This window comes from Ceratotherium simum, chromosome 15 (genome assembly GCF_057802395.1).
Source record: "Ceratotherium simum simum isolate JZ-2026a chromosome 15, ASM5780239v1, whole genome shotgun sequence".
Taxonomy (NCBI): Eukaryota; Metazoa; Chordata; class Mammalia; order Perissodactyla; family Rhinocerotidae; genus Ceratotherium; species Ceratotherium simum.
Genome location: NC_141914.1, coordinates 29,495,505 through 29,513,727, shown reverse-complemented (window position 1 = coordinate 29,513,727; position 18,223 = coordinate 29,495,505).

Here is an 18,223-nt window from a genome sequence, read left to right as displayed (position 1 = left end):
GGAGTTAGATTACTCCAATTCATATAGAGACCCAGTTGGAATCATTTAGAGCCCCAAGAATGGACTCAGGATCAAGGGGCACCTAAAAGTGCCTAGCACAAAGAAGGAGCTCAATGAACACTTGGTGGATAAATAAATCAAAATTCTCTGGGTCGTCAACACTTTGGAAAAACCTCTGAGTAAGAGTCATCCATTCCCCTCTGAGGGATAAGGCCTTAAATTAGATCCTAACTTTAGAGAATGGCAAGATGAGGGAGGGTGAGTGTAAGTGGGCCACTCAGAGAGGGAGAAGGGCACAGATACAGGAATCTGAGGCACAAAAGTCTCCAATTACAATTTTGCAATGGATTTTTTTATCCTTCCTGGAGCACCTTCCCTTCGCCAACAACTGTAGCTGCCTCACTGATCACACGGCTGCCAGCAGCAGAGCCCATTTCATTCCATAAACATTTAGCGATACCCACTTTATGTCAAGTTCTGAAGGTATGTCAATAACCAAGACATAGTCCCTGACCCAAGGAACATGCAGATGATAGAGGTACACAAGCATTAAGCTCCAGAGGAGCTGAGTACTGCTGAGTTGTGCTAAGGATCTGGAAAGAGTATTACTCCTAAACCCCAAATGTATAACTTTTCTTGAACCCATCAACGAGCTGAGTTTTCAGGACAACCAAGTAGCCTGAAATCTAAGAAAGACAAAGCCTTCAGAGAAGAGACAATGTGTGAGCACTGGTTCATCTGTGGCAGAGCAGATGGCAGATGGGAGTTGAAGACACAAGGGAAACTGCAGACACAAGAGGAGTTCACACATATTCATAGACTCTTCTCTAAGAATCTCCACCAGGAGTTCTCAAGAAAGATGGTGGCAGGTGGGACAACAGGCAAAAGCTCCCTCAAGTGGTGGAGTCATGGAGGTAGGAAAAGCTGATGCTACAGGAAAAAGTATAGAGCACTGTCCAGAACATTCTCCCCTGTGGCCTTAAGCCAGTAGGGGAAGGGCAAATCCTGTCACCCCAGGGAACCCATTGTAAGTAGGGGAAGGGTATAAGATGAAAACCTCTGCCCCTGAGGAGGGGCAGGAAACCATCCAGAGTCCATGATTAGAGGTCTTCTGCCCCCAGGGTGAGGGGTGGGGAGAGCAGGAAACTCTTTAGCAAAAGAACAGCCTAAAATGTGTGTCAGAGATTGCCTGCCACAGGGAGAGGGGCAGGAATACTGAGAAAGTTCAAATCTCGAAATCAAGGGACACATAGGCCCTGCTTAAGACTGATCAGGACAACAAAATACACCCCTGCCCCCAGCCTGTTATTTAGGCTAAGAGGCACTGAATAACCAGCAATAGCCGTCCACTGCCAAGGGAGGAGCAAGAGCTGGGGAGGGACACTCTCTGAGGTGCACAGGGAAGGCTGAAAGCTGAGGATGGAGCAGAGACATTGAGCAAAAACCCTACCCTAATCACAAAGCAAAGCAAGAGGAATTTGAAGCCAGTAGTACACTGAAGGTAACCATAGCAACAAGACCCCAAACCAGTTCAGCAGCTGACTAGATTAACTCAAACCCCTAAAATTAAAGCCTAGCAGAAAAGAGATGTGTCCATTTCCAGGAATAAATTTTTATCTTCATCTTTACTGTCCTGCACAGGATGTCCAGCATTTAATCAAAGATTATGAAATCCAGTAAAAAGCAAGAAAAAAACAACTAACTATCAAGACACAAAGCAATCAACAGAAGTAGACTCAGAGATTACTCAGATGTTGGACCTAACAGACAAGGAATTTAAAGTAACTATGATTAATAAATTAGAGACTCTAATGGAAAAAGTGAACAATATACATGAACAAATAGGGAATTTTGGCAGAGAGATGGAAGTCTAAGGAAGAATCAATTGGAAATGCTATAAACAAACAATACTGTAACAGAGATAAAGAATGCCTTTAATAGCTCATTAATAGACTGAATGTAACCTAGGAAAGAATCAGTGAACTTGAACATAGGTCAATAGAAATTATCCAGAGTGAAACAGAAATAGACAAAAAGAAGGAAAAAATTAGAACAAAGCATCCAAGAGATGTGGGACAATATCAAATGGTCTCTTACATGTGTAATTGGAACCTGAGAAGAAGGATGAGAGAACAGGGCAGAAGAAATATTTGAGTAGATAACAGCCATAAAATTTCCAAAAATGATGAAATACATCAAACCGCAAATCTAAGAATCCTAGAGAACCTCAAGCAGTACAAATATGAGCCCACCAAACCACACCTAACTTTATCCTGTCTTATAATGCAGGTCTGCTGGTAACGAATTCTCTCAGCTTTTGCTTATCTGAAAATATCTTTATTTCTCCTTCATTTTTGAAAGATTTTTTTCCAGTAGGTATAGAATTCTGAATGGACAGTTTTGTTTTCAGCACTTTAAAGATGCCCCTGCATTATCTTCTGGCTTACATAGTTTCTGGTGAGTGATCTGCTGTAATTCTTATCCTTAGTCCTCCGTATTTGATGTATCTCTTTTTTTATGGCTTCCTTCAATATTTTCTCTTTATCTCTGGTTTTCAGTAGCCAGGAGTAAGGATGAAGAATACAGTGAATTTTTTCCCATCAGTGTCTTACATTACAAATGCTATAAATTCACGTAACATTATCCCCAAAACAACAGAGAAGTTGACAAAGAGACATAGATAGAGTCAATGATGCATTCACAGCCACACAAGAAACAGTGAGAATCAGATGTGTGTGTAGGAAACCCAGATATCTCAATTCTTAATCAGCTACTCAAACATCCTGCTTTGAAAACATAGGTGATCAAATCAAAGGATATATTTGTCTTCATCAGCTAAATAGGTTAGGAGGGTGATAAGACAATCACAATGCATTGAGATATTTACTCAGTTGAGAAATCAATAATGGGGTCCTCTTGCTGGTATTGTTGGACGCCTGGAGTGGCTATTCAAATGCAAATAAAGAATAGAGAGATTTTCAGCTGGCTGCAGGTTGTTCATCTTATTTATGTTCTGTTTTGCTGGAAATATAGGAGAGTATGTGGTATTGAATATTAAACCTAAGGAGCAGCGAAGGTGCTACAACGCAAGGTTGCTTCTAAGGTTACACTTTTTAGCCAGCCCAAGTGGCTGAAGAACAGGAATGATTTCTTCAGGCTGGATCAGGTTGATAAAAGGAAAGGGTTTTAAATATGGGTCACACTCTTATAACAGATTGGATTTAGGATGGCTTAGTTTCAGAGCATCTCACATTCTTCTTTTAAGCTTTCCATCTCCTGATAGCCTGTTTCCTTTAGAACCAGAGATTATCAAGAACACTGAATTCTCTTGGTTATAGAAAGTTAAGCCTCAAGGCAGTGTGTGGGCAGGAGACACCAAAGAATTCCCCTCTGCCTTTTTAAATTTCAGGCCAGTAGACATCATATGTGTGTCATGGAGAGAAGAATTGGGAGGAGGGCATTAATATTAACACGTTAAATTTTAACACACCAGATGCGTAGGTCAGTGGTTCTCACAATTCAATAAAAACAGACAAAAAATGGGCAAAGGACATAGATAGAAGTCCACAGAAAAATAAAAACAAATGACCAATAAATACAGGAAAAGATTTTCAACCTCACTCCTAACTAAAGAAACACAAGTTTAAACAACCCAACACCATTTTTCACCTTTCTGATTGACAAAGATGAAAAAATCTATTACCCAGTGTTGACAAAGGTAGGGGGAAGTAGACCCAAGAGTCAGAGACCCTTAGTGGGGGTTTAAAACCATGCAGTCTTTAGAGATAGCAATTTGATGTATATCACAATTATTAAAACAAATTGCCATTTGACTTATCCATTTCACTCTTACATAGTTATCCAATAGGTATACGTTTGTAGAGTCCAAATGTTCATGGAAATAGCTATAAATATTCCTGATTATACATACCATGGATATTCACTGCACACACCAACCTGTTGAATCTCTGTTTCCAAATTGCCAGAATGGCATTAAAAGGAGGCCCCAGCACTTGGTTAGAGCCACTCTGCCCCAGCCCAGCAGCACCAGCCCTGTGTGCAAAGTGACATGGAGCTTTGGTGAAAGGCTCTCTCCAAGATGGCCGGAGGAGGCAAAAGGGAGATTCTGCTTCTTCGTTCTGGAGATTCTGTCTTCTCAAAGACAGCCCCATGGGAACGCAACAGAAAAGTCAACAGCAAAGGCAGTCTGACTTCAAGGCAATGTGAAGAGCTATTTAGCCAAATGGCCTCCAGGCTAATGAGAAATCCTACCTTCCAACCCCATAAATTTTGTTTGAGAAACCAAATGGAAATGCAGAAGCTTCCCCTCCTGCCTTTTCTGGGAGGGGGACAGGAAAGGACATGAGAGCTTTGACAAATGCTTTGGGATGCTCTAAAACTTAATTAAATGAGCACTAAAAAGCTCAAGGACCCAAAGGCTGTCTCTCCATAATAGAGCCCTTCTCACAGCTAAATCTCAAGTTGTAGCCATGATTTACAGAAGCTTTAACCTTAGGGAAAATTAATTTTAAATAATTGCTAAAAAATTCTTTCCATTATTTTAAACAACGTCATGTTAACTTCTTTTCCAGCTAAACAGTAATTTCTCACTCTGATTTTTTTAAAAAACATTTTGGGCGCTCTGTGCTTGTAAACTAAATATTAGGCATCGTCAACTTCTCATGATCTCACCTGGAGATCATATGAGGCAGGAAATGAAACAAATTACTCTCCTGATGAGAATAACAGGTACCCTTCGGGCCTTCAGACTGTACACACACAAACCAGTTAGGGAGGAACCGCCAGATGTGTAGACAAGCAGCAAATTATCGACTGAACCAGATTTCTATCATTTGATGATATATTTTCCCCTAATTTTCTTGTTTGCGTAGACCCAACCTCAGCATTTTACATGGACTTAGAGCCTACCACAAATCTTTAAATCTCTAATAATAAGTCCCAATCGATTTCTTCCACAGAAGAAAGGCCAACGCTCTTAACTCCCGTGAAGCTGGAGGTAGCACTTAAAGACTCGCAGAGTAGCTGAGAACATGGGCTATGAATTCAGACAGGCCTGGGTTCAGGTCCTGGCTCTGCCGTTAATTTGCTGCTGTGGCTTTGGACTAATTATTTCACCTCTTTGAGCCTCAGTTACTTCATCTGTTAAAGGAATAACAACCATCTTGCAAGTGCCTGACAGCAGCTTGAATTAAGTGAGATCGTGTAGCATCAAGCATTTATCAAAGGTCCTAGAATGCAATAAGGGCCAACCAATGTTAGTTATCATTATAATTAGAAGAAGACCCTGGCACTGATGACTCACTGCTTCCATTTCTATAAAATAAGGCAGTCAGACCAGGTCATCTCCAAGGGGCCCTCAGAGCTGACCTATAAGGGGTTATTGCTGAGCTGCTGGCTTAGGATTAGCTAAGCAAATGGTCCTAGTTCCCTAGTTCTGATTTCCATAGTAGAGAGTTTCTGCTGAAGCTCTTAAGTTCTGGCTGTGAAAACACCGAAGAGCTGCCCTCTCCATCTGAGCTGGCCTAGAGATGTAATGAGTTCTCCATCATTGAAGGCATCCAAGGAGAAGCTTGACGACCACTTGCCGGGAATAAGATAGAAAAGATTCAAACGTCAACAGGGGTCAAACTACACAAAGTTTGGGGTCATTTCTGACCCAAAGCTTCCATAATTACAAAAAACAGAAAGTCACGTGCTCTAAATTTCCCAGGAATCAGCCTTGCTGTTAGAATCAAGTGGCCCCCTAGAAAAGCTGTGTGTCACCCTGTATCTATTTGTCCATCCAAGCCAAGGAAACATTTCTACAAACCAAAACCAAATCTAAGTCTTCCATGCAGAGGAGGTGAAGGACCAGGTCAGATACTTTTCCAAATGAACTACCGCCTGTTGCTGGTGCACCTGGCTGCCTCACCCAGGAATTCGAAATGGAATTCCGGGCCTGGGACTGGGAGGGTGGAAAAAAGAGCCAGCAGCTGAATTTGGTAGTGAGAAGCCAAGTAAAACAGTGAGACGCTGGGTAAAAACTATAGGGGGCTGGGAGTTTCATCCACAAGAATGATTCCCTCTCCTTGGAAACACTAATGAAATCTGGACTTCCTTATTTTATTGCCTAATTTGGTTTCATATGGACTTGGGCACCGAGTCCTGGGAGACAAAGAGGAAGACCCATTGACATCATCATTGGAACAAGCCAAGGCTTCATGCGTCAACATGCCAGCGCTGAAGCCCTGGCCCTGGCAATGGCCCTGCTATCAAATTTCACTTTATTGATATGGCCCTTGGGAAAATCTCAGCACCTCTGGGGTCTGGTACCTGCCCCTGCCCATGCTTCTTCTGTGCAGATGTTTTCTGGTTCTCACTCCTCCTGGGCCTCCAAGCACTTTGCAAAATGCCCTTAATGAATTCTTACTGCAATTGCTTATCAATAGCACCTCCTTTCTGTGATGAGAAAGCAGGCCCAGGAGGGTGAGGCGACTTGTTCAGGATTGCACAGGTGTTCTCCCAGCTGACACCAGTGGAATTTTAAATACTGGGCAGAAACAGCAGAACAAACAGTGCCCTTGGAATTGATCACCCTGGGTTCAAATCCTATGTGTCTGTGTGATCCTAGACAAATTACTGAACCTCTCTGTGCTTCAGCTTTCCTAATCATTAAATGGAGATGAAAATAAAAAGCAACTGGCGATATTGTTGTGAGGATTGAAATGAGTTAATGATGTGCAGAGCTTAGAATAGCGCCTGGGGGTGGTAGGTGTTGGGGAATAGTAGTTGTTACTATCGTGGGTGCCCACATCACTCAGATGCCCTGGGTATTGGCAGGGAAAAGAGTGGCTTTGTGAGTGGAAAGGATGAAAAGCCTGACCCCCAAAGATATGTGGTGCAAAGACCAGCTTTCTGCCTCACCCTCCTGCGGGCTGCCCATCTTCCAGGCTGGCTGCTGTTCCACACTCAGTGCTGCTCTCTGCTCCCGCAGACTTCAATAGGGTGGTTTGAGGTCCACCGTCTGCCCAGAATGGACACCTTTCAAGGTGAACGGGAAAGCAAGAGAAGCTGCAGGTGGGAGCTTAGAGCTGCTAGTCCCCTGGGAGAAACAGCAGTGAAGGGCTTCCTATGCTGCCTTCCCCCCTGACAAATGCCCTTGGCTCCTCAGGCTGCTGCCTCTGCCAAAAGCCAGCCTTGGTCTGGGTTATACATTTTCCCCTGAGAAACGACCTGAGCACAGCCTTTTCGGGGATTAGTAATGATGGCTGGGGAGGGTGGACAGTTCAGAAACCCTCAGGCATCATCCCAGGCTCTGCTTTCCTGCAGGCGATGAGGTCTCCGCCTTCTCTGGGAGATGAGCAGGCCTTCAAGACTGCAGGGGCAGCACTTCTGTGACTGTCCTGTGCAGCCTTCCTGAATGCCAATGGGGTCACTGGGCCAGCTGGGCCCCCAGTGCTCACCCCAACATTAACTGGTAGTCAGCATGGCCCAGACCCTGTGCTGGTACGCGGTGCAGGGGACGTGGTGGGGATAGGTAAGATGCGTGGTGGACCAGGCTTCCTGTTCTCAGAGATCAGCCCGGAGGCGCCGATCAGACAAGTGCACAAGTAGCCGTGAGACAGGCTAGGGAGTAAGAAATGCCACTTAGGAACTGAGAAGGGGGCCACATCACTTCTAACTATAGAGACCCCAGAAGGTCTGGCAGAGGAAGTGGAATTTGGGCTGGGCAGAGTTGGAATGTGCTGGGATGGAGTGGAAAGGCTCTCCAGGTTGCATGAGCAAAGGGGCAGGAATCTGCTGGGAAGAAGGGCATGGTCCAGCTTGACTGGGGTGTGGGCCTGAAGGGAGTTTGTGGGAAATGGTGCTCAATCAACAGCAGAACCCAAACACCAGGCTAAACCACGGGGCTCTCTAGTAGGTAATAGGGATAGGCTAGAAGGTTGGGGCTGCCCTGGATTGGAGGAGTGCAGGCCGTCTGTTGGATCCTGAATTCAAATAGCATCCCTTGTCTTGATGACAGTCCTGAGTTATTGAGTATTGGTCAGGTGACATTGGCAGAGCACATGATATCAGTGGGAGACCACAGGTCTGCAGGATCCTGGGATTCTTGCATGAGCCCCAGGGTATGTACTCCTTCCCCCATCCCATCACAATACCTTCCCCACCCCTTCAGTGTGAGAGGGGCACTGCCTACCCAAGACCTAGGCCAGGCTCCACATGCGTTAGGGACAGCTGTGCCCGCTAGTGTCCCCAGAGGGCCCAGAACAGGAAGAACCAGCTCTGATCTGCTTCCTTCCCTCCACGGTCAAGGGAAATGTAAGCAGGGTTCTTTCACGCGGCCCCACTAGACTGATGGGCTTGCGCAGGACTCTGCGGCAGACAGAGGCCTTGTGTTCTCAGCTACCAGATCCGAATGCCTGGTGTCAGGAGGGTTCTCACTTGCAGCAGGGCTAGACCAACTCTGCTGGCTCTCCAGCATCTGGGACTCGGGCGCTCTGGCTCTGACCCAGGATGAGGCACGTGCCTGTCCGGGGTCAGAGGATCCGCTCACAGCAGAAGCTACTCTGTGCGCGGTTAAGCAAAGCCTTTCCCCAGATGGCATCATTTGGTCACCAGCTGCCAGGGCAGCATCTAGAAAGGGCTGGCCACTCTGGTCGCTGCTCCATCTCTGCCTGCAGCACCCCTGGCAAACACGATGCCAACCCACAGACAATACCCACTGCTGGCCAGAGGGCTGATGCTGCACACACCACGTGAAAGCCTAACGTGGGTGGCTTGTGTTGGTGGCAGTCATTGAAAGTTCCCTGTGCCCTGTGCCCAAGCCTGGTTCTGGGGTCAGCAGTGGCCTGAATGAGAGGGTGTGCCTAACTAGGGGGTGAGAATTCAGTTTAATTCAATTTAATTCAACTTAAGGATTTATTGAGCACGTGTAAGAACTGGACCCTGGGCTGAGCTTGGAGATAATCAGAAGCAGATCCTGCCTCCAAAAGGTCGCAGTTGATAGTTCAGGGGTAAGACAGGAGCAGAGAGGGTGATGACACGAGGCTTTTGTGCACACTGTTCCCTCTGTCTAGAATGCCCTTCCCTCACCTCTTCACCTAATTAACTCTTCCTGCAGCTTTCAGCACCATGTGATTTCCTCGGGGACGTCTTCCCTGCCTTCCACCACTCAGGCAAATCCCCCATCACATTTGCACATTGCCCTATGTTCTGCTCGTCGGCAGCACTTGTCACTGTTGAAACTTTAGTTATCTGTGTGGTTATTTTATTAATGTATGTCTCCCCAGTAAGGGATGGAAAGCTCCCTGAGGGCAGGAACAAGGTCCATTCCCTTCACCTTCACTTCGCCTGGCCCAGTAGGAACCCAGTAAATATCTGTTGGGTACACACACGGATAAACAAATGAATACGAGGCCAGGTCACTGGCAGAATGTTGCAGATGGAAAGGTGAGAGCATTTAAACGGCTGGGACTTCAGCTAGGATTGAAGGATAGGAAAGGTGTCCTGCAGGAGCTGGCAGGTAAGAAGGAGCTTGGTGACTTGGTGGGCCTTTGACAGGTAGAGATGGGGGCGAGGGCCTCCCAGGGCAGGGAAGAACAGGAGCAGAGCCTTAGCAGTAAGGAAGCACGGGCTGTGTTTGGTGACTAGCAAGAGTTGGGTTTGTCTGGAGCACGAGGAGGAAAGGCATGGTGAGAAATGAGGTGGGAAGACAGGTGACATGGGGTGAAGGGCCTTGGATGCCAGGCTAAAGGCTGGGAGTGTTATGGTGGCTGGGGGGACCCTCGCTCTAGGGAGAGGGGCTGGACCAAGGAGGACCAATTAGGAGGCTGTGGCAGCAGCCCAGGTAGGAACTCATGAGATGTGGCCTGCAGGGCTGGTGGTGAGAGCCGGTGGAGAGAGAGGTCATGGGCATTTAGCTAAGGAAGCAGCTCTGGTTCATCCCTCAGCCAGAACAGGACAGGGAGCAGGGCACAGGGAGCAGACCCAAGAGCCTGCCCCCAACTAGCTGTGTGGCCCTGATGGAGCTTAGACTGGACTGGATGGACACTGCCTGGCTCTGATGTTCTGGGACTGTGAAATCTTGCCCAGCTGGGCTACAATGAACTTCTTTCTCCCTCCTCTGGCCTGTGGGAAGAAAGATGAAGGTGACAGATGAAGGTGACCCTGAACAGCAAGTGCATCCCATGCAGGAGTGTGCTGGGCATCCTTCATTTGCCCCTCCAGACCCACTCTCCACTCTTCTCCACTCTGTTCTGGGCCTTGGGAGGCAAATCCTTGCACTGTGCCAACCTGGCTGACTTGCCCTCTGGCTCCAATTGGGTTCAGCTATGTGGTATAATAAAAAAATGTGCTTGGTCTTTGTCCCCAATTGCTGGCACAGAGTTCCTAAACCTTTGGAATTTCCTGAGTGATAAGAATGTCTTTTCTTATTAATAACGAGCCCCTTTTGACCATACCTGAGTTCCTGCTAATGCAGTGACTCAGGGTGTGGCCCCTAAATAGCGTCAGGATGGGACTGGTCACCTGAAAAGACCAAACAGGAGATCAGAGGGTGAGAACTTTCAGCTCTAAACTCTGACCTCCAGGAAAGGGTGGGGGCTGGACAGGGGGTTATGAAAACTATTGAACAATGAGATCCAGGGAGCTTCCAGGTTGCTGGACACATGGATGTGCTGGGAGTGTGGTACACCTGGAGAAGGTGTGGAAGCCCTGCGTCATCCCCACCCCCACACCTTCCCCTATGCATGTCTTCCATTTGGCTGTTCCTGGGTTGTATTCTCTACAATAAACTGGTAAATGTAAGTAAAGTGTTTTCCTGAGTTCTGTGAGTCATTTTAGTGAATTATTGAACCTGAGCGGGGGTCATGGGAGCCCTCAAATTTGCAGTCCTGTTGGACAGAAGTGTGGGTAGCGTGGGGCCCTGGAACTTGCAACTGGCATCTGAAGTGAGGGCTTGTGGGACTGAGCCCTTAACTTGCGGGGTCTGCGCTAATTGTGGGAGTTAAAGTCAGAATTGAATTGTTGGACACCCAGTTGGTGTTGGAGAATCAGAAAATTGCGGAAATCGTGTGGAAAAAACCACACAAGCTACTGTAAGGAACCAGCAGAAGAGCAGGATTAGGGAACGAGTTCCCTCAGCTGCCCCCTGCAGGGCACCACATGTTGACTGCAGCCCCTGGGGAAGGCACAGCTCCTGCCCATTGGCTCTCTCCCATGGCCATAGCTCTCACTGGGTGCCTGCAGCCGCTCCCTTGCTTTGCCCCTGCCAGCCCTCAGGTATTTCACCATCCCATGTTAATTTCCTCTAGTCCTGCTCAGAATAACAGATTGTTGGCCCTACCCCAGAATTTCTGATCCAGTAGGTCTATGGTGGGGCCTAAGAATGTGCATTTCTAACAGGCTCCCAGGTGAAGGTGATGCTCCTGATCCAGGGTTCACATTTTGAGAACCACTGTCCTAGACGTTTAGTTCCCAGCCTCAGCCAAGAACCCTGGAGGACTGGGGAAATTACGGGCCTCAGAATTCCTGAACCTATGTGCATTATTTGAAGTCTGAATAAATAATTCTTAGACATAAATGTACTACAATTTTTCAAATTAATGTAAATGCTGTTGTAATACAACTTTATTTGAAAGTGTTAGAGCTCCGTGTAGTTTTTTGTAAGTAGGCATAGTCTCAACAAATTGATATTAAAAATAGAACTACAATCACAAGGGGGAGGTCCACAAACTGGAGATTGTAGGGAACCCTAGCACTGGAACATGCTGCCCATGTGCCTGTGGTCCTGTCCAGAGGAAGGAGTTTGGTGGAAAACCTCGTGTTCTCTGCCTGACTGAACTTTTCCTCTGGTCTCTCTGTATTTCTATCTCTCCACCTCACTTCTGTTTGCCCAGCCCTCTGTGTCCTCCTGTTCAGGATCGAGGACAGCCAGCACCGCATCCAATGCGTTACCAACATTGTGCTAATGAATTGGCAATGTTGGCATAAGGTGCCCTGGTTGATTTCCACTTGAGGTCATTATCCTTGTAGATTCCAGCTGGAATCACTTTTTTACCCCCTTTCCTTGTTCTGGGTTAGAACACTGAAACAAGGAAGACTCTGGAAATTATTTGTTGACCAATCCCTTTATTTGAAAGGGAGAAATCGTTATCCAGGGAGGGGAATGGTGTTCAAGGTTACTCCAAGTTGGTGGAACACAGTCTCCTGACTCCACTGTAGCCCTCTTTCCATCCTACTGGAAAAGGCACTTATTAAACCCTCGGTAAGTTAGGTTTTAACATTATTCAAGGTCTCTGGTCAATTCGTCTTAGGCCTTTGTGCTAGTTTCTATCCGAAGAAATAAATACAAACCTATTTAATGTCATTCTTCTCTTTTAAGTATGTTGCTATTTTGAGAGCAATTGGGGAACAAAATTCCAACCCCATTAATAGGTCTTTATATTTATAGAGTCTTTTTCACTTTCCTATATGCCTTTCCCTATCATCCTACCGTTTAATTTTCTCCTCTGGAAGAAGACTGGGGCCTGTCAGATGCTGTGTTCAATCTTGGACATGAGATTTTCACCATTTGGAGAAGAGACAGAGAACAATTTGGCTCCTTGATTCCCCAGTGGGCCTTTCAGGATTGCAGGGTGGGGTGGGGTGGAATAGGAGAGCTGGAGGAAGGAAGGCAGAAGGGAAGAATCAAGAACAGAGAAGGGTAGGTGTCTCTGAGCGGCTCCCTGACTCCAGCCTCTCAGATCAAGGAGTAGGATGCTGCCAGGATCTCAGGAGGCCTGATCTCTGCAGGGAGGCCTGGGGCTGTGAGGAGAGGGGAGATCTTGGGGCCTGAGGCATGGCACAGGGTCCACACTTTCACCCTCTGGAACCCAAACAAGGCTGGGGAACACATGTGAGGAACAGTGCTGGTCTGAAAGGATGGAGAGAACCCAACCTGAGGTCCAGCAGAGAGGTCCCTCTTTCGCTCTCTCCTCTTCTCTTCCTCTCTCTCTCCCTCGCTTTCTGTACTTTCTCATTCATATATTTTCTAATGTCTTTTGGTTTTCTAGTCTTTCTCTCATCAATCACCTATTCTATTTATTTCAGCTCCATCTAAAACCTTTATTTATCCCCTTTCTCTCTTGACGTCCATCTCTATTTGTGTGTCTATGGTGCTGAGTACTGAACAGATAACAAATTGCTTCAATTCAGAGCAGATGTCTTCTGCTGAGTTTCTTCTTGGCCTCTGAGGTGACCTGTAACAGGGCCTGTACCCTATCTAGTTGTATTGTCTCGTTTCACTAACCCAGTGCTGTTTTATTTCTCATGAAGAATTTGTCTTGTCTCCTCAGCTGCCCCATAAGTGTCCTAGGGAATAGGCCCACAGTCTCTGGATCCCGCCCTCCTCATCAGCCCCTATGGCCAGGCCCATCTGTAGGTGCTCAGGAAATGGGTGTGGAGAGATTGATGTCTCCTCCCACCCCCTACACAGGCTTCCAACATTCACTTCCTGATGGCATTTCTTCAGCTTGGGTGATGGCACAACCCAAGGAGGAGGCTTTATCCCCTAATAATCTCCATTTTTTACTTCAAATAAAAACACACTAAGTAAAAAGAACACTCATTTAGCAAATATCACCTCCAGACAAATCGCTAGACATTCATGCCCTTTACCACCAGTTTTCCACCCAAGTCTTTCTGACACAGAAATTCTGGACTGGCTCCTGGTCTAAGATCTCTCCCCCATTCTTCAATTATTCACACTATGTATATACTCACTAAAAAAAATTTTTTGAGTAATGATTAAGTGTCAGGCACTTAGCGAAGAGCTAGTGACACAGAGAAGATGACCACTTAGGCCTTGTCCTTGAGGAGGTGATGGTCTGGCAACGGAGCATGACAGGTATACAAACACATTTAAATAGACATTCACTTAAAAATGTATTTTAGTGAGGATATACTGTGTCAGGGACTGTTACAGGTGTTGGGGCCTTGGCAGAAAACAACAGAAGAGCACAATAATAGAAAAGAACCCTGATGGAAGTACTGACAATATATACCCATTGTGGCAGGTTAGGTTCTCCAAGGAAGCCAACTCTGAGATGGAGCTTAGCATGAGGGTGTTTATTAGGGAGTGCCATTGGGATCGATACCTGTGGAAAGGAGCGGAAAGCCCAATTGGACAGAGAGAGAAGTCCAGTTGCAAAGCAGACTCAACAACAGCATTGGCCAACCCCACGGGATCCGGAGCTAAAGCATCCCGTGTCAAAGCTGTCCTGCTTTGGGTCAAATGACAGGGCCATTATACTCTCTCTTTGATCAGTGTTGGATCGGGGCCACCTCAGGAAGGATGTGACCTTGGATGAGGTGGCTCTTTGCAGCTGAGGTGATTCCTAAAGGAGAATTCCTAAAGCCTTCAGCTGTCGGCAGATAGCCCTCCCTGAAGCCAGGGCAATAAGCACTTCATTAAAGGGATAACCGAGTGTGTACCTCTGTTTCCATCGCTCCCACACCGGGGGGAGGAGGGAATGTGCGGAGAATGTTCTTGTGCACCAGTATCTGTGTCTCCTTTTCTTCCTGGACTACCAGTAGACTGAGTGTCCAAGAGCTCTTGCATCTAGTGGGGCCATGCAAGTAGTTCTTGCCAATGAACAAGCACTTGCAGGTTTGCCCTAAAAATTTCCCAAGAGCTTCTTCACGATCTCTCTTCTCTTGCCTGCCAACTAGACACCAGAATCCAGTGAAGGAGTCCAGCACCCTAACACATACATTGCACAATGGAAGGAGCCTGGGTTCCTGAGTAGCAACGTGGAGCAGAGCTCTCCCTTCTCTCACCCCACCCCTGAGGTGATATTGCCCTGGAACATGAGAAAGAACAAACTTTTACTTTGTATCAATTGTTACCTTCACTGATGTTTGGCTGCTGTTTGTTTCAGCAATTAGCATCCCTTGAGTAATACTAGTTTCTTGAAGTGGGGCTTTCCCATTAGGAAAATGAAAATATGAGGCCTTGGCTGAAGAAGGAGGAAAGAGATGTAACAGGTTAGGTAACTGGAGATCCTTGTTATACTCAGACAAAACATTTGGTAAAAGCTGTTGCCTATGGTAACTTGGAAGTCAAAAACAGGCTTTAGGGGAAGAGGATGGAAATGAGAATATTAATGCTGTGTGTTGGTTGTTGTTGGCTGCATTCAGCAAGATATTACAAGAAAAAGACGATCTCAGGAAAGAACTGGCCAGTTTGCAAGAAGAAATGGAATGGAATAGAGAGGCAGAAATTCAGGGCCTTGCAGAGATGGGAAAAAACTACCTTTTTACAATGGATCTGTTAATTAACTCGATGGCGGGAATTCTTTCACAATGTTTACTTATATCAGACCATCATGTTGTACACTTTAAATATATTACAATTTTGTCAATTATACCTCAATGAAGCTGAAAAAACCCAGAACTACCTCTTCTAGGAAACTGTCTTTTTCTTTGGGCTCTATCCTTCTACCTCCCCAGATAAAATTAATCACTGTATTAATTCACATTAGTGGGGATCTGCTAACTGCTACAACAATCCCCAAATCTCAGGGGTTTAATACTGTGAAAGTTTTATCCTCAGACACTGTCCAATGTCTGAATTTCTAAAAATTTTGAGCAATGAAGACCCAATGAATCTTCTCAGCTAAATGCAGTGAATCAGCAAAAATCAATGTGTGGACTATATCTTCCTACCCAAGCCTGACAGCCTCAAGGTAGCCACCATTAAGTTGAGAACAAACGGCATGAGGAAGCAAATAAAAATAAGGCAGAATTGAGAATTATGACTCCGAAAAAAACTTTGGGTACAGTTACTGGCGCACAGAATTGACTAAAAGCAAGTAGATTAGCAGCCCCCTAAGTTTTTGAGAGAATTGTATTGCCAAAGAAGCCAGGAGCCTGGATTTCAAAGGCCTTTGACCATTCTAATGCCCCTGAAGATCCCACATTTTGAGCTAGATGCGGTGACTGGGTGAGACGTTGCTTCTGTTCTCTGGGGAGGGGGTGAGTGAGAGGAAGAAAATAAGTGGACGGTCTGTGGCAGAAACTGCTAATGCTCTCCTGTACTGCTTCACACTGCTGGAGTACTATATGTGTTTGCTTGGGCTGCCATTACAAAATACCATGGACTGAGTGGCTTAAACAACAGAAATTTATTTCCTCATGGTTCTAGAGGCTAGAAGTCCAGGATCAAGGTGTCAGCAGGGTTGTTGGTTTCTCCTGAGGCCTCTCTCCCATGCTTTGTAGATGGCCGCCTTCTTGCCATGTCCTCACATGATCTTTCCTCGGTTCACATACATCCCTGGTGTCAGTCTGTGTGTCCAGATTTCCTCTTCTTAAAGGACACCAGGCAGATTAGATTAGAGACCACCCTAATGGCCTCATTTTAACTTAATCACCTTTTTAAATACTGACACATTCTGAGGTACTGGGGGTTAGGGTTTCAATATATGAATCTGGGGGGACACAATTCAGCCCATAACAAGTATATTTCCCAGCCCCCTCGCATCTAGGTGGGCCATGTTCGCCAACAGATTGCAGGCAGATATGACATTTCAGATACGACATTCCACTTCCAGCCTCACCCCTAAAACCACCCATGAGACCTTTCAGTCTCTGTCTCCTTTCCTGCCAGACTGATGCAGGGAATCCAGGGGAAGACCTGGAGGCCTGAGAAGACAGGGAGGCCACACAATGAAAGGAGCCTGGGTCCTGAGTGCATGTGGGTAGCAGAGCCCTCTACCCCCCAACCTACATTGAACTATATCTGAGAAAGAAATGTTCACTGAATGAAACCCCTGAGACTTGGAGATTGTTTGTTACAGCAGCCAGCAGATCTCCACTAATACAAATAGAGATTCATTTAATGCATCTTAACCAGGGCTCAGCCAGGCCTGCAGTGTGGCTGACAAAGGAAGGAGCATGTCAGTACCTAGTGTGTTTTTTTTTTTTTTTTGTGAGGAAGATCAGCCCTGAGCTAACATCCATGCTAATCCTCCTCTTTTTGCTGAGGAAGACGGGCTCTGAGCTAACATCTATTGCCAATCCTCCTCCTTTTTTTTTTTTCCCCCAAAGCCCCAGTAGATAGTTGTATGTCATAGTTGCACATCCTTCTAGTTGCTGTATGTGGGACGCGGCCTCAGCATGGCCGGAGAAGTGGTGCGAAGGTGCGCGCCCGGGATCCAAACCTGGGCCGCCAGCAGTGGAGCGTGCGCACTTACCTGCTAAGCCACGGGGCCGGCCCCCCTGGTGTGTTTCTTAATAAAAGTTATGGCTGGAGTTGTGTGGGTTTAAGTAAAAATTTTCAAACATCAAGTGAGAAAATCTGACACTCATCCTCTCTAATTACCTACTCCAAGTAGCAATTAAAAAAAAAAAAAGGCAGTCTTCCTTCTTGCCAGTTTCTTGCCAGATGTACATCTGAGTCTGTACATTACCCTCAGTCCTGGTCAGAGGCACTATTGTTTATCAAGAGGAAAAATATTTTAAAATCTTAAAATACAATTAAAAAAATTTTAAATTCATACGTAATGTGAGTTCCTACCATCCAGGGAAGTTTGCCGTTGCTTCATTGGTTTGGCTTCAAAGGCTGGTTCTATGGAGCACCATCCCTCCTAAGTACTCAACCTGGAACTGAGATACGCCCCCGGGGTTCTGGCTACAGGATTCAAGGGCAATGATCTCAAGCAATTCTAGTCAAGTATGCTTTCTGTAAATGGAAATCTGTATTATTTTAGCACAAATATACAAATAAACAAATGTTACAAATGTTTGCCCCCCTCTCTAAAAGAACATTTAATGGAGAATATAATATGGAGCCAGACTGAAAGAAACATTAGCTCTTTGACTCCGAACTAGTGCCTCGCTGTGCCGACTGTGGTAGGTCACCCCGGCTTTGGAGTCAGGCCACTGGGTTCAGAAACAGCCTGCCACCTGGCAGCCATCTGTGACTTGGGGAAGTTGTTTCAGCTCTCTGAGCATGAGTTTCTTCATCAACAAATAGAAGTGGTGGTGACAGTAACATCACCTCCCTCACAAGGTGGTATGACAATGAAACTAGAGAAAGCATGACACTTAGTCGAGTGCCTAGGACACAGTAAACACTCAAAGGTTAGCCATTACTACCTTCTCCTGCAGAACTCGATGTTCCTTCCTCCACCAGAAGATCCTCTGACTTCCCCTCTGAAGCTTCAGTTGTTGGTGAGCTTGTTCA